Genomic DNA, 15,287 nt, shown 5'->3' on the forward strand with positions numbered 1-15,287 from the left:
AGGTCACATGTCCAGGTTGAAAATTGTTTTTCTAAATGACAAACGCCTCTCTTTTCCTTGAAGAAAATACAGCTCTTCTGTTCTATGCAGAAAAAGTGTCCTATCTGTTATATTAGTGGACTATTCTCTAGCCCTCTCAACCTTCTTCTTTATGACTTTTCTGTACCAACTGATATTGCATGTTTAAAAAAAAACCCAAAAGACCTCCTATCAGAAGATTATATGCTTTTGTTACAGTAGTGTTTGGCCTTATTTGCAAGTGAAGCATTAAAAAGGACCATTCATGGGCATGATCTGCTACTTCTTTTTCAGCAAATATTCTTCTATATCTGTTCACCATCCCTCACAATTGCACCAGCTATTACTATCTGCATTTTAGACAACTGTGTGCTTGGAAATAGATGCAGGAAATGGACTTAATTGAGACCACTGAACATTCAACTTAATACTGACTGATGTGTATTTGAAGTGTCATAATAATTTAAGTAAATAAAACTGTCTGCAAATGAAATTCTCTCTTCTGTGGCTCAGAAGTATCAGATTCAATCTCTTCATAAATGTAGCTTTTTCATTAATATTTTGGAGAAATTTTTGGTGATATTTCAACGCATAGAAAATACCATTTATTTATTATTATTATTATTTTGACCCTTTCACCACGACAGCCAGTGTAGATATAGGAGAATAAATACAAAAATAGTGATCATTACCAAAGTGCTGTATGTATCACTGATGTGGGGCAAGTTGATCATGTCTTATTTATGTAAGGGGCCTCTGACAATCACTGTGTGTATATGATCATGTGTTTTTCATTTCTCATCAGGAACTAGAAAGGTTAAATTAAAACACAGAAACCCATACAAGTATGACAAAATAAAGCATGCTGCTTCCATCCCTTATTTCATCAAAACTTCCCTACCACTAGTATGAATATTCTTTCGCAAATGTCTTAGTATGTGAATGCAATTTGGAGACTGTATTCACCGAACAGTAGGAAAAAAAAAAACCTTATCCAACATTTGCCATTCAGGATTTCTCCATGTGGTACTTCAGTGCTACAACACGTGCAATATACTGGAGGATTAATTAAGTCACATCTTCCCCTACTTCTCTTGGAAACTTATTACGCTAGCTAACAAAACTTACTGTTATGAGGCTGTATGAACTTATAAACGTTATTTTAAAGGCCTGTTCAGCTTATGCAGCTGTTCGAACACTGTTTGTATTTGCTATCCATTTTAGGCATGTGAATTATACCTTATATTAGATAGGAAGTAGCTGGGATGACTAATACATGTTGTTTTGTCCCACACCTACACAACTATTGGAAAAAAAAATGTTCTGGTCTAAGAAAATATGGTGCCTGAGTTCAGGGTCAGAGAAGCGTATCCAGGAATCTTCACCTGAGCTCAAAATACCAAAGTTGACTATTCACTATGGGATACTGTGAGTTATACAAATTACTGTGGGTCACAAATCTGCCAAACCATAATAAACTTCATTTATATGTATTATAAAAACCTTTCAGAGTTTTGTGGAAAAAATGACTTCTGCAAAAAAAAAAAAAATCTGTAAAAAGCAAACTTTTTGTGAATCATACTTGGCAGCTACATTAAATCCTACCAATGACACTAGTTCAACCACAAAAGATATGCTGTTGAACACTGATCTCTTAACAAAACTCAATCAGAAAAAGAAAACACTCCATCAATGGAGGAATGAGAACTTGTAGATTTTTCATTGAAGCTTCTTTGATTTGAAATGTACAATAAGATGCCTGTTTGTTATTCCACTGTTAACAAAAAAAAAATGATTTCATTGGTTTGATAATGTGTTCTGAACTGTATGTTCAGAATACTAAAAAATTATAATTTTCTGCTTTTTCCCAAGAACACACAGCTTTAGTGTTACTCCGTTTAGAAAAGGTTTCAGAAAACACACTTTTGCAGCAAGTCAGCAAGTCTCTTTTAGATGACCGATGCAGTTTCTGTTTGCACTGTGTAAATACTGCTTGTGGTCAGGCACCCAAAACCGGAAAGAATCTCTTGCTGTCTTCTATCATAAGGTAGCCACTTCACAAATTCCTGTTCATAAATTTATTAGACTTCCCCTCCAAAAAAAAAATTAAACAAACAAAAAACCCAGAAACATGGGGTTTTGCTCCTGTAACACCTGTCTGAACATTTGCTGGACAGAAACCTTCTAATTTTTAGCTCAAAGACTAATACTGATGACCAGTTCTTATAACAGCTGTGTCTTTTACATGATAGATTTTCTGCTCTTCCTCTATAAACAATCCTTTCTGCAGGCAGTCATATTGCCTTTCTGTCCCTTTTTTTGCTATGTTAATCATATAATTTACTGTCCATCCCTTTTTGGAAGACTTTCTTTTCTCCTGATCTTCCATGTTCAGTTCTCTGAACATGTCCCAGTTTGAATTTACCCTTCTTGCAAGTTGAGAAAAATGGCAGATAAAACACAGATAAAGTTTCCCCAAAGGTTTTGTACAAAAACATTAATACTTACTTATCTCTATTGGAAGCATTTTCACAGAATATACCCAGGTGTCACTCTTACTTCTTTTTATAGCCACATAACTCTCTGGAACACAGTTATATTGGACATTCACATACCTGCAGAAAAAAAAAATCTATTTCCAAAATTCTTGTTATTCCTTAGTTTCCTGATCAACACTGTTACATTTTGTAACATTTTAGTTGCTGTATACTAAGCCATCTACAACGAAGAAGGTATTCTATGCTTTTATATTGGACCAAACCTCACAACTTCTCATCAAAGTTTCATTAGTACATTTCAATTTTTTGGACAAGTTCACTACTGAAAATACAAAATTAAAACAGGCCTGCCCTCCTTTAGGCAACTCACTATCCAAAATGAGTTCAGCTCTAAAATAAACAAATGAAGCCTTCTTGCAACCGTTGCAGTAAAAACTGCTTGCATGTATCTTCATGGCTACTTAGGTACATACTTAGATACCATGATCACAGAGATATTACTCCTATAAACATCCAAGGAAGAATGGCAGTAATTTCAAATCCATCCAGAATCAAATTGTGGTCGGAAACTACAACAGTGTATTTCAGTGAAGCTCTTTTCTTCCTGGAAATCCTTTCGGGAAGATTTGCTAATGCTTGCTTTGCCTAACACGACCACAACTGTATCAGTACGGGACTTTTTGTGAGTTGTATTATAAGTCTAATTTTGGGTGCCTGTTTTGATGCTGCTAAAGCCTTACTTCTCAGTGCTAATAAGCAGCAACAGTCAGTTGCTGCTGGAGTTAGCTGCAAAATTCATGGTACAAGGATGAAAGAACTTGGATTACAAACTGGCTGCCCTGGTTTCCAGTACTGAGGTCCACATAGTGCAGAACTCCGGGTGTCCTAAATTTTGAAAGATAAGTTTAGTTTTGGTTTGAGACCAAAGCTGGCAACTTTAGCCCAAAACTTGAAAATTTCTCATGAAATGAGATTTGAAGAAAAATCTATTAAGGTTTTGAAAAACTCTCCCCTACTAGGGATCAGTACTATCACCTAGACAGTTAAGGATGCTAACAACGAGAGTTAGTCATCATGAAGGGGGACACAAACACTCATCATTACAATGTTGTGCCTTTCATGAGAAAACTAGCTTTGTCCTTTTCATGGACTGCCAAAACTATTTAAGTTCTTTCGTGGATCTGTGTCTCTGAATCCTGACAATCAAGTACCAAAGTTAAGAAAAGAAACACACAAATTCAGCCAGTATCAATACTGTATTTTTCTTCCTGGCTTCATATTCATTTCACTGGGCCCTTTGCACTTTTCTTAGTAGCAACCATTTTTTGCCAACTTTTTTTTCCCCTATTTTAACACAGTATGGACACTTCAAACTACACTGAATCGTAGGAGCTACAGGTGGAATGGCACTTATCCAACATGTACCATTCCGGACTGTTTCATGTGGTACATTCTCCAGTGTTACAAATATGTGCAGTATACCGGAGGGTTAATTAACTCACATCATCCCCTATTTCCCTTGGAAAATTATTATGTTGGCTAATAAACCTTATATTTATGAAGCTATACGAACTTATAAATCTTGCAGCATTTTAAAGTGAATATGCGGCTCGCTCAGCTGTTTGAACACTTCTCACCTTAGCCACCCTTTCTCCCTGTGGACTCATGCCACAGAATAGGTTAGGATCAACGAGAAGTAACTATGTGACTGAAAGTGTATCAGATTTATGCACATTTTTCTTTCCATTACTAATTAAATGGTTTGGGCATTTCTTTTCCTTTTATGCTAAATAGAGCTATGCTGCCAGAGGCTGAGAGCTGGGGAGCTTGGTGTTTAGCGTGCTCTTGACTTCCTATCTGATCTTCAGGTGAACCACTTAAACACCTAGTGATTTAATTTTACCAACTGTATAACAGAAATAACAATGATCACCTACATTACAGTGTCCTCAAATGTTTCAATGAAAATGCTATATAAAGGCATGCTGTCATTATTTACTGCAACCTTTTGAAGTGTCACAAAGAAAATCACCTGGGGCCATCCTAAAATATGCAGTGAGCTAAAGCTCTTTTTAGAATAAAGTCTCTCAAAAGATATGAAAGCTTGTTATCGGCTGTATAGTATGACAAAGTTCTTACTTCTCACTTTCTACAGAATGGCTTATAGTTGCAATTCTTCTTCCTATATCCCACTGAGATGGCCACTCAGTAATAGGATTCAAGCTGTCACTGACAACTGCAAATAGAAGCTGCCATTACAACACCAACAAAAGGTGCTCAGTGTCAAGATGGCCTTCATCTACATGATTTCCACCAGTTGTGCAATAACTGACAAGGTGTAGTATTTTAAAATGCCTTTGCTCTCCAGACATCCCACAGTTCAATTTGGACTATAAAACCTGCTTGTTGTGAGGGATGCGGGAAGTGAAACAATGGCTGCCTTCAGCAGCAGCACAAACATTCTTGTCATCAAGAGAGTAGCAAATACACAGCACATTTTCTTTGCACAAAATATTTGCACAAATGCATAGGTGCTCTGTGAACATCCTCAATGTTATGCTGCCCAGAGGAGTCTGGGGTAACATTCATTAGTTTTCACCAGGGAATCTATTTTGGAATACCTTTTTTTTTTTTTTTTTTTAACCAGACATGAATAGTGAAACAATTAGCAAAGAACTTATTGCTGTCAGTTGTGAAGAATTCACTCAATGATAAAGGATAAATAAGAGAAATTAGTCCACAAAGCAAAGCATTTTGCTCACAGATGACCAACTCGACTTGCCAACAACCTTACCTTATTTCTACCTCCTAAAAGGACAATGTCAAATATTTTCCAACACATTGAAAATAAACATTGCACCAATTTCAGTAGGCACCTTGCAGAATAATGGAAAATGAAGGACCTTGAATAAACTTTTCTAAATAAAATGGGAAGTGGTCCACAGTAGTCTGCATCACGTTATCCTTCTCCATCTGAAAATATCTGAGAAAACTGATCTAGAGCGTAAGAGCCCTAAGAACAACTGAGTGCTGTAAGGCATCACCCTGTGATTTTTCAGAATGGAGTTTCCCTTGAATTGATGACATGATCCTCTTGGACACGTAGTCAATAAGTATAGATTTTTTGGAAAATATGTTTTTGTTTCATGAACTGTTTCCTTAACCAACGTAAATGTTATACCTGGCACTATGCATTTTTGAAATGTGGGACTGTTTTTAGTACTACAAATAGCTGAAAACAGTGCAACTAACATGATGGAAAGCAAAAGTAACATGAAATTCATTCTACCTGATACATGGATATTTCTGAATGCTAGAAAATACATCAATTTTCAGTGAATTTTGGGACTTAAGCTTGAAAACATCTGGAATGCCAGCTGAACAAGTCCAGCTGCACCACTTATGCAGTATTTAAAGCAGAAAAATACATTGTACTATGCCTTTTTCTTGGCATTTGCTCCAGGCAAAACTTTTTTACTTCTTTGTTTTTCATACTAGGATTCCAAAAAACTGATACCTAATCATTGTTATTTTTTTTCTATAATGAAACAAATAATGAGAGACGCCATTGAAAAAATCTTTAAGTGGCTCTTACAATCAGGTAATATTATATGCCGATTTGTGACAAATACTACACATTGACATTAGAAGTGAGTACGTCTCTGTAGCATATCCGAGCTTTTCAACCTTTGGGGGATGGCTGTAGTACAGACATTTATATCATGCTGCTTCAGAAACTACAGAAGCAACACGATGTCAAAGTACAACATAAGAAGTCATCACAAGGGGCATGGTAGGCTGATTAGTGACAGAGGAGAAAGCAGATGTCAGAAACATTCTGTACTGCAACTAGAGCTAGCAAGAAAAAAAAAATCAAACCATTTTTCATGGTTTTTATAAGTAAAATGATGGTGGTGGTTTGCATTATTTTTCTTTCTGGAAGGAATTAAAGAGATGGTTGAAAAAATAGAGGACAGGAATAAAATCTGACTTTTTTGAGTATGGAGATGTGTTTTTTGGTGGCCCATGCCCTCAGAAAAGGAGATAAAAATAGAATTTCTACCAATAAAATGTTTGCTTCTTCAAAGTGCCACATGTGTTCCCAGTCACCTGTCCTGTACTAAATTTTAATCATTAGAACTTAGAAGTGCAAGGGTATGGCTCACAATTAATTCTTCTGAAAAATACCCCTCACAGACTGAATAAACATTGGTTTCCTGGGCTTCTGGCAAATTCTCTTATTTTTTGCCCCCAGGAGCAGCTTTTTGCTATTCCTGGCATGCGATAGCTCTCTCATTTCTCTGTTGAAGGGAACCTATTTTAGGTAGTTAAGCAGAAACAGAAACAAATCACTAGATTGAGAAGTTAACTCTGGAGTGCTGTTGCTTACCCAAAGCACAGGAGACCTTAGTGGCAGCTCCAGGACATCTCAGCTTTAGATTGTCCCAGCAGCCTAGAGGGGGAAGAGCACTGAGCTAGCTCATTGCCAGACAGAGCTCTTCCGCTGTGTCAGAATAATCTGGGGCCAAGCAGGCCTCTGTACAAGAACTGATATGGCTGTGAGTCCACTCTTCAGAGGAGATTAGGCTGTTCTCTCCATGATCAAAAGAGGAAATGATCTGTTTCACTCACACAGTCACTCTCTTGTGGTTGTTCAGAACAAGTGCATTTGGCACCAGACCCTCCACTGGTAACTGTGACCATTGCTAAGGACCTCACTCACCTGCAGAAGCTCTTCAGCTGGGGCTAGCTAACACACCTTGCTCCCTTGTGATACTCTAAGTATGAGGGTTTCCCAAAAGGGGGGAATCTGTCAGCTGCCTGTTATACAGCAAACCAGTGTTTGAGAATAGCCTTGTACCCACAGCAGGGTGCCTGTAAGAGCAGAGAATGAGGAATTCCTGAAGCCAAATTGCTGAATGTGTGAAGCCATTCCCCCCAACCTTAACATAAAGGAAGGAAGAGCATAAACTAGGGAAAAAAACAAGTTTCCATGGAACAAAAGCACCACTGGGGTATACAGTCAGGTTTTCACCAGGTTGCTGAAAAGTTAGTTAATGAAAGAACTGTTGTAACAGGAAAGTGATACAGCAGCAACGTTGCTACTGCAGCCTGTTACTTCATGTACTTACCCCAAAACACAGAGAAATTGTGATCAGACTTCCACAGCCGAGAGAAGCAGCTTCTGGGGCACCTCCTCAGTCATGCAGCACATCCTCAGGATGTCCTGCTGTTCTTGTGTGTCTTTAACTACATTTCTCTGGCCAGGTGGAGAAAGTCAGCACAAAATAGAAGGGTGTCCCTCAAGGAACGAAGAGTTTATTTATACCCCACAAAATTCATATCCTGGAGAGAAGGGACACTAGTCAAAGTTCACATCCCTACTACATTGCAAATCTATAGCAGGTCTTGCTGCCCCCAGCTCTGTAATAGGTGTCTCCACTTTCTCTTTTAACCTGCTCTGTTTTGCATTAACTAACTCTCCATTGTGCCAAAGGGAGATGTGCAAGAGATTATCATGTCAGCTTAACAGCAGTACAGTGGGAGAAAACCATCTCTTTCATCAGAAGAAAAAAATCAAATTAATTGAGCTTATAGACCTGGAAAATTGACTGAATGGAAAAGAAAAGATATTTACATCACATTATTTGGGAACAGCCACCATTAGAAACAGTTCAATTTACTACTCAAATGTGAGTACCACTGGAGGCTCTGACTTGAAAAAAGGTATACGTATACTTCACACTATACAAGTATGGCTGAATCTGCTTTTAGTTGTCACTTACAGAAACACAGGGATTATGACATTCTCTTCAGGCAGAAAGATGTCATCCGTGTACCAATCTGATTCTGTAACACGTCCTCAACAGTGCACATCTCTAATCCTTGACTGAGACTGTGTTGTGATCAAGTGGTTACCTTCAGCAAACTTGCTACCTTGAAAGGAAAGGCCATCCGGACAATCCAGTGTCTTCAACAGCTTGTTTTCTCCAACTTGCTGCCTCATTTGAAGTCCAATCTGTACAATGGATGAACTAGGAGCTTTCAGAGCCAGGATGAAGCAAATAAAGGAGGTATCAACATATGAATACTTTCAGGGAAGACAGGAAGACTCCATAGCAACCTCTCACCTCCCTGAGAAAGACAGTGTATACCTTGTCCAATAAAAAAAGTTTAACAGCAGTTATCTTATGTTCAGCCACACTGATCCCCATATTGATCACCTGCCAGACTGAAATTCAATACATTTAGATGCACAACACAGGCCTATAATGCATATGCTAAAGTCCTACCCAGAAGCAATAGTTTGCTGTTACATTTTTATACACGGGTTATCTAGCAGTGCAATGTACAGCATGCACGCTTTTCAAGGCATCAGAGAACTTTTGGAAACCAAGTCTTTTCTGTCCTTCTGACACTAGAGGGGATCAGCTCGCATCATTACATACCACACAGTTACCTGTACAATTAAAAAATGCTAAGCGGCAAGATTTGTGTAAGCCCCATTAGAGATCTAAAGGCAGGTTTCAGCTGGCGTTACAGACTGTCCTTTTTGTAGCAGCAGAATGCAAATACATTTAAAAAGATTTCAGTGTCCCTGAGAATTTCACTGCTGTAAGATCAGATTATACCAGTGAAAGTGCTGCTCCTATGGAGTCCAACAAGAATGGCCTGCCAGGGACAGACAGTGTGTGGGAAACAATGCCTGGAGCAAAGCGGCTTTAAACCAGAGCACCTTGGCTGTGCTGTAACAGGGTAATTTGGTACTTTCCCACATGATCAGCCAGCTCTCCTGGCCAGCAGGAGAGATATGTAGCAGAAACATCTTTCTTTTAAAGGATTACTCCTAGCTCTGGAGAGGTCTGTAATTTTTGGCAGGCTTCACATGGGCTGCACAAAGGGAAAAGTAACCTCTTTGCTCCTTCTCCTACACTATAGCAAAGCAAGGCCCAGTTATAATGCAGCTCTTAATAAAGAAGCACAGATGTGCCCTGTAGGCACTTGAAGACTAAAAGAAAAAAACAAAACAAAATGCTCCTGTGTGTTTCATAAATGGGTATATAACCATAATGCAACCTGCTATTCTAGATATAAAATGAAATATTTTAAAAAATATTGAATCCTTTGTGAATTTTCTCAGTGGATCGGCATGAAGCTATTTAGCCCAGATGTTTCTATAATTCTGATGCATTAGGAGATGCTTGGTATTGTGGCCAAGTGTTAACATACCTAACTATAATGTAAAACATGTAAAGATATTGGCTTCCAAAGTTATCAGAAGTTTCCACTCTAGCCACTCTGCTTCCTTATGCAGCTATGTTTTCTTTAGAATATGCACTTACATTTTAGCGCACGTGAAAGAAGAACGAACAACCTTCCATCAAAACTAATTCTGTATGTTCTCTGGAAGAACACAGGCCAACTGAAGACTGACATGAAGTCTTTCAGAAATGAGAACTTCAACTCTGAATAACAAATCTCATACTATAGGCAAATGCAAGGCCAACAAGTCACAGCTGGATACCACATGAGCAGGTGAAAAAGTGATGGTGAGATACTTGATGACAAATTGGTGTCCATAACACAGAGTGAGTCACTGCACGGTTCTCATGTGCATCTGCAATGAATTTAGGTATTTGTAGAGGTAGTTTTAAAGATATTTAAGCAGGTGCAATGTCTATTGAAGAAACAGTAATGGGAATATGAAGTAGCACAGAAAAGGTAACAGCATGTGCTCAGAAGGACGCAAGATAAAGAGTGCAAGAAAATAAACTGGAACTCTCCACAGAAGAATAATGCAATGGAACACCCTACACTGACAGTCAGTTCAGAAGAATCTTTGTGGCTATAATTATCCAGAAGAGTTTAAAAAATATCAAAGCTCATTTCTGCCAGGATGTGAACCAAGAGTTTTGTGTTTCTTCAAGACCTTGTTAACATAAAAGAACAAAACACGATCCTAAATTAATCATAATTAACTCCTACTACAGCTTTGAACTTGCAGTTACCACCCTGTTTTAATTTAGGTACTTGCTAGAGTACACCTTACATCTCAAACAGAAAACCTCTACTGACAGGTGGAATAGTTTCCATTGGCTTGAGTGAATTTTGATCTTTTTTTTTTTTTTAATGAAAAATACTGATATTTCAATTCAGTCTGCAGTTTTGAGTTTAAACTGTATACAGTGCAGTGGTGCAATCTACCATGGAATGTGACCTCAACTGCTGACATGCTGATTATCCTCTATAGTAAAGTAGGCCATGGAGAGTTTGTTTCACTTCTAAAAAGATAAATGTTTGGTAACCAAATTTCCTGTATGCCATTTGACAACTATTACGCTTTTTTCCCTGCGGCTATACAACAACTTGTCATTAGACTTTATTTCCCAGCATAACTCCTTCAATTCACATTTTTGGTTACTGCTTTTATTAAATAAAAGATTACAGGAGTTTCAATTAGTCAGATGAGAAAACTGTATTTTAAAAAAATGAGTTTGTAAAGCCATAGCAGGTGGCAAAATTTGTCCTCCCACATTATAGAGCCTAATCCCAAAACTTGCATTATTCACATATAATTTAAACCATTCTGTACTTTTCAAGTTGGATGCAGTCCTTGGTAACTGTTGGACAAAAGCTGATGACATCTACAACCGCTAGATAGCTCTCTTCTCTTTAACAACAAAAGAATTATAACGCACTTATGAAAAAAGTCAAACATTCAGCATGTACTAGACTGTTCTACACTATTTCTAAATTGCTGCTCTACAACTTAAAGGTGGATGTTTGCTTTGCGCATTTCATCTATTTGCCAGATCAAAGGTTAAACGAAGGCAATAAGCATGTAACATTCTTTTAAATCATAACAATTTGAAAAACAAACACGATGGTGAAAAAAAGTAAGCATAGTCTTCAACTGTTTCTTTAACTAAAAAAATGCTATCAAATAGCCATTACTGTCATGTTTATTTGTGAACTCAAAACTCCCAGACAATTAATGACCTGGATATTATAACAATTATTTCTCTTATCCATGGGATGCTTAAAGTAACTCTTAAAATGTATTTCAAAAGCTGTGACAAGAACAGCCAGAACACAAAACCACTAGGAATGAAAATGCATGTTAGCTTTGGGTTTACTCAATTCCTTCTTGATCATTTCTTGTGTTTTACAGGCTTTAATAGAGAAGTCCCTAAATGGCTGTTTCAGAAACACAAAAGCTCCATAGGAAAGAATGCCAAAAATCATGGCCTGAGGCAGACGTCCACTGAGAACTCGATATTAACATGCAGAAAACACAAGATAACTACTCAACCTGCAAAGGCTACCTAGTATTAGGTCTTAAAATTCTGCCCATTTTTCTTAAACGTGAGTAGTTCCTGTTCTCAAGAATTAGCTGAAATGTCCTTTGAGGAACGAGGTTGACTCAGTTCCTGCAGTTTATCCATAGACAACAAATGCCATGATCCAGTACCTAAATGTTTCACGTGGAAATTCCATGCATCTTTTTTAGTTAAAAAAAAAAATTAAATCAATTTCAAATAAAATCCTGAGTAGTAAAACGACAACTTAAAAATCACAATTGCTACTCACTGAGATTCTGCAAATGCTCTCAATTCTCTTTCTCTACAGAACTATTAACTAGACATTGTCTTTCTCTATACAAGTAATAGACAGTAAGGACCTTGTCAGAAATGATCACTTCCATTATCCAGTTTCTACACTTCATTTTGCAGAATTACTCCCTTCCTATATAATTCACACTAATGTTTAGCTAGCACCCAAATGGCCCAGAGAGTCCACTTTATTTAAATAGCTTTAGTTTCTTCCAGAATCCAATTGTTCTGGCAAAAACATTTTCCTCATATATAGCCTAAACTTTTCTCTTCTAGTTTTTTATGTGAAACACTAGGCCTAAAGAAATAGCTCATTTCTGACTTCACACAGTGACATACAAAGGCATAGCAAAATGCCTGCATAGAAGAAACAACAGCTCCAACAGCTAAGCTAAGACAGGCTAATTCACTGATATTTCAAGAATATGTAACTTGAAAGTATTGGAAAAGAAATGAATCTTCACAACCAATATACTCTACAATCGCTCTGTACATTCCTTGTACCAGGACCTATTTTCTCCCAATTCTCTCCTAAGAAAAGTAACAAAATTTAATATGACTCAAAACATACTTACATATGAGGCCAATATTATCTGTAGGCATTAAAGCTCCTGTCTTGTTGATCAGCAAACCTGTAGATTGATAAGCACATAACTGATCATCTTCCTTTTCACTACTTAAATATCATGTATCTCTAGGTTTGGTACATGGTTTCTTGAAATAAAATTTACCTTGACTTTACTCGGGTTTTAAGAGCAGGAATTTATTGCTGAGGTATTCTACAATACTTCTTGCTTTGTTCATAAAAATGAAAGACAGAAATGATAACACTGACTTTTGTATAAAAAAGGACTCCCCAGTGTGCACATGCAGAGGAACGCCATTTGTCATTTAAAAAAAAGAACTAATGCATTGGTGGGAATGACTGCAGGCACCCACTCACAGCATATTCACACTGGTTTAGGTACAGTCGATCCTGTCTTGAGGGGAGGTTAGCTCTAGTCCTATTTAAACGATTTTGTGGCACTTATTTATTTAACGTCTGACTTATTTTCAAAATGGGAAACTGCAGGACTGACCATCTAGAGAGATGAACATTAGTACCCATCAGATTCCACTGTAGATATCTTCCTACAAACTATTGATCTATTTTTGTCACTCTTGCCTTACATAGTATCATTTTCATGTTCAGCAAGGCAACACCAGCATACATTGTAAGTATTTATACCAGCAGCAGCCATTTTTAAGAGGCATCAGGATCCATTTTTTATGGATTAGCTGCAATATTAGATCAGATACAGGATGTTTAAAGTTCAGAAATATTATACCATTGTGGCCCTCCAACACATTGTTGCAGTTATTTCTCCCAAATGCTGTTAGGCATCGGGGTTATAAAATATTCTGATTAGAAGTGGGAATATATGTCAGAGACACTGCATCTAGCCAGTTTTATTTCTTCAGACATACCGACAGAGATGGTTGATTTGATATAATAGCCTCTTCTCATTACAAATCCATGCTTGTCATAGAGGTTTCTTACAGTGAAAGATGTACTTGGATAACAATGCAGTCAAACATTATGTTATGATTTTTCAGATTTGACATGTCTTCATTTCCTCTTCCTTGCTGCTGCCCTCTCAGGGATTTTGCAGATCCAGTAGGAGATTGCTCACCTGGAATATAAAATCCAGGGTTGCCTCCTGCTAATTCCATTGATCGTTCTTCCCTTACAGCTCTGAGGGTTGTTGTTTGCATTCCATTCCCATCACTAATTTCTTCTTCATATCCTTATTATATCCTAGCTACTATGCCTCTCTTCTTCTTGGCTTTCCAAGCTGCCTTTCTTCCCCCCCAGAAACTTAGGAGGTAACAAACACAAGCTGCCTTTCTTGCTCAGCATTTGATCATGTCCCTTCCCCGTTCAAATCCACCTACCAGATGTTCATCTGCTATCACATAAAAATCTGCGCACTTCAAAACCTGACATGGCTCCTTCCCCACTATTTATCCATACTGTCAAACTTTGCATTGTTCTGCTCCTTCCAATCCATCACTGAGTTTATCCTTGTCCATCTATGTGTCAAATTGTCCACTCCATGTCTCCATGTGTCACTCCACATGTCTTTTCCCACACAGAGCTCATGCAAGACACATCTCTGCCATATGACTAGCAGTGACTAAAATGGGCTTGTAATGTATATGCATGTCTGCAAGCCTATTAACCCTGGTCTCATAAACTGTATGACTTTGTGTCCAAAGCAAAATTTGATTATGTAAAACCTTTAGTAATTATCTTGGTGAACAGTGTAGGTCTCAACAAAGGGCAAATTTCCTATCTATTCTAAAAAGTGTAAAAAAGGAGGAGCCAGGGAACTACAGAGTTTGACAACTATCTGTCAAGAGATGTCTAAATATATTTGATTCTGCATTGAACCCATAGTACAGACTCGATGACCACTTGAAAACCTCCTGGCCCTAAATCTCATTCTCCTTAGAAAAATCTGTCCATGTTTTGGGGTGGAAGAGAAGGTAGATAACTATGAGCCGAAAATTAAAAAAACAGAGTATCTAGATAAGGTTACAGATGCACTGACTAATACCCATCTCTGTGCAAAGGGCAGGAACTTGCCTAAGCTAATGTAAGGGCACACATCTATCTTCAAAAGTTTGTGTGGGATTTTATACAGCACCTTTGAAGAACGCAGCAGACACATGAAAGAGACAGATTAAGGCCTTCTGCACTCCCCTTGAAGCTCACTTGGTGTACTTTGTCATCTGAGAATATGAAAATAGGTCACATCATTAACAAAAGAAATTGCAAGATCCTTACCATATGCTCGGTCTACCAGGGCCTTGCATGAAACCTCCCCTTCTCTACCTTGCCAGGCTCTATGGGCCTCATGGGTTAATGGAAAATTTATGGTGGGTTAAACTGGACTCCAGTGTTGCATATCTGGGCAGCATTATACAGCATAATCGAGGCTGAATGCAGCACAGTGTCACATCAAATGACAGAGGTAAATCTCCATACTACATGCATGGAGGTAGGAAAAAAACTCACCCTCCTCAGTTCTGCATAGTTCTGTAGATTTTCTATCTTTTTGCCAACGTGTAGTATGTGGGCTTAAGGAACTGAGGAGAGCCTACAGGGTTCTGC

General features: G+C 37.9%; 1 protein-coding gene across 1 annotated transcript in view; it reads right to left on the reverse strand.

The window, feature by feature from the left end:
• Nucleotides 1-15,287, reverse strand: part of PRDM5 (PR/SET domain 5) — a 197,110-nt gene that overhangs the window by 29,050 nt on the left and 152,773 nt on the right. The window contains exons 32-37 of the mRNA XM_064510639.1: nucleotides 14,821-14,905; nucleotides 13,598-13,803; nucleotides 12,706-12,762; nucleotides 8,303-8,558; nucleotides 7,649-7,862; nucleotides 2,527-2,633 (exon numbers count right to left, since the gene is read on the reverse strand). The gene's annotated coding sequence lies outside the window, so the exon portion shown is untranslated. The remainder of the gene's footprint in view (nucleotides 1-2,526; nucleotides 2,634-7,648; nucleotides 7,863-8,302; nucleotides 8,559-12,705; nucleotides 12,763-13,597; nucleotides 13,804-14,820; nucleotides 14,906-15,287) is intronic.

The sequence above is a fragment of the Dromaius novaehollandiae genome, chromosome 4 (assembly GCF_036370855.1).
Source record: "Dromaius novaehollandiae isolate bDroNov1 chromosome 4, bDroNov1.hap1, whole genome shotgun sequence".
Classification (NCBI taxonomy): Eukaryota; Metazoa; Chordata; class Aves; order Casuariiformes; family Dromaiidae; genus Dromaius; species Dromaius novaehollandiae.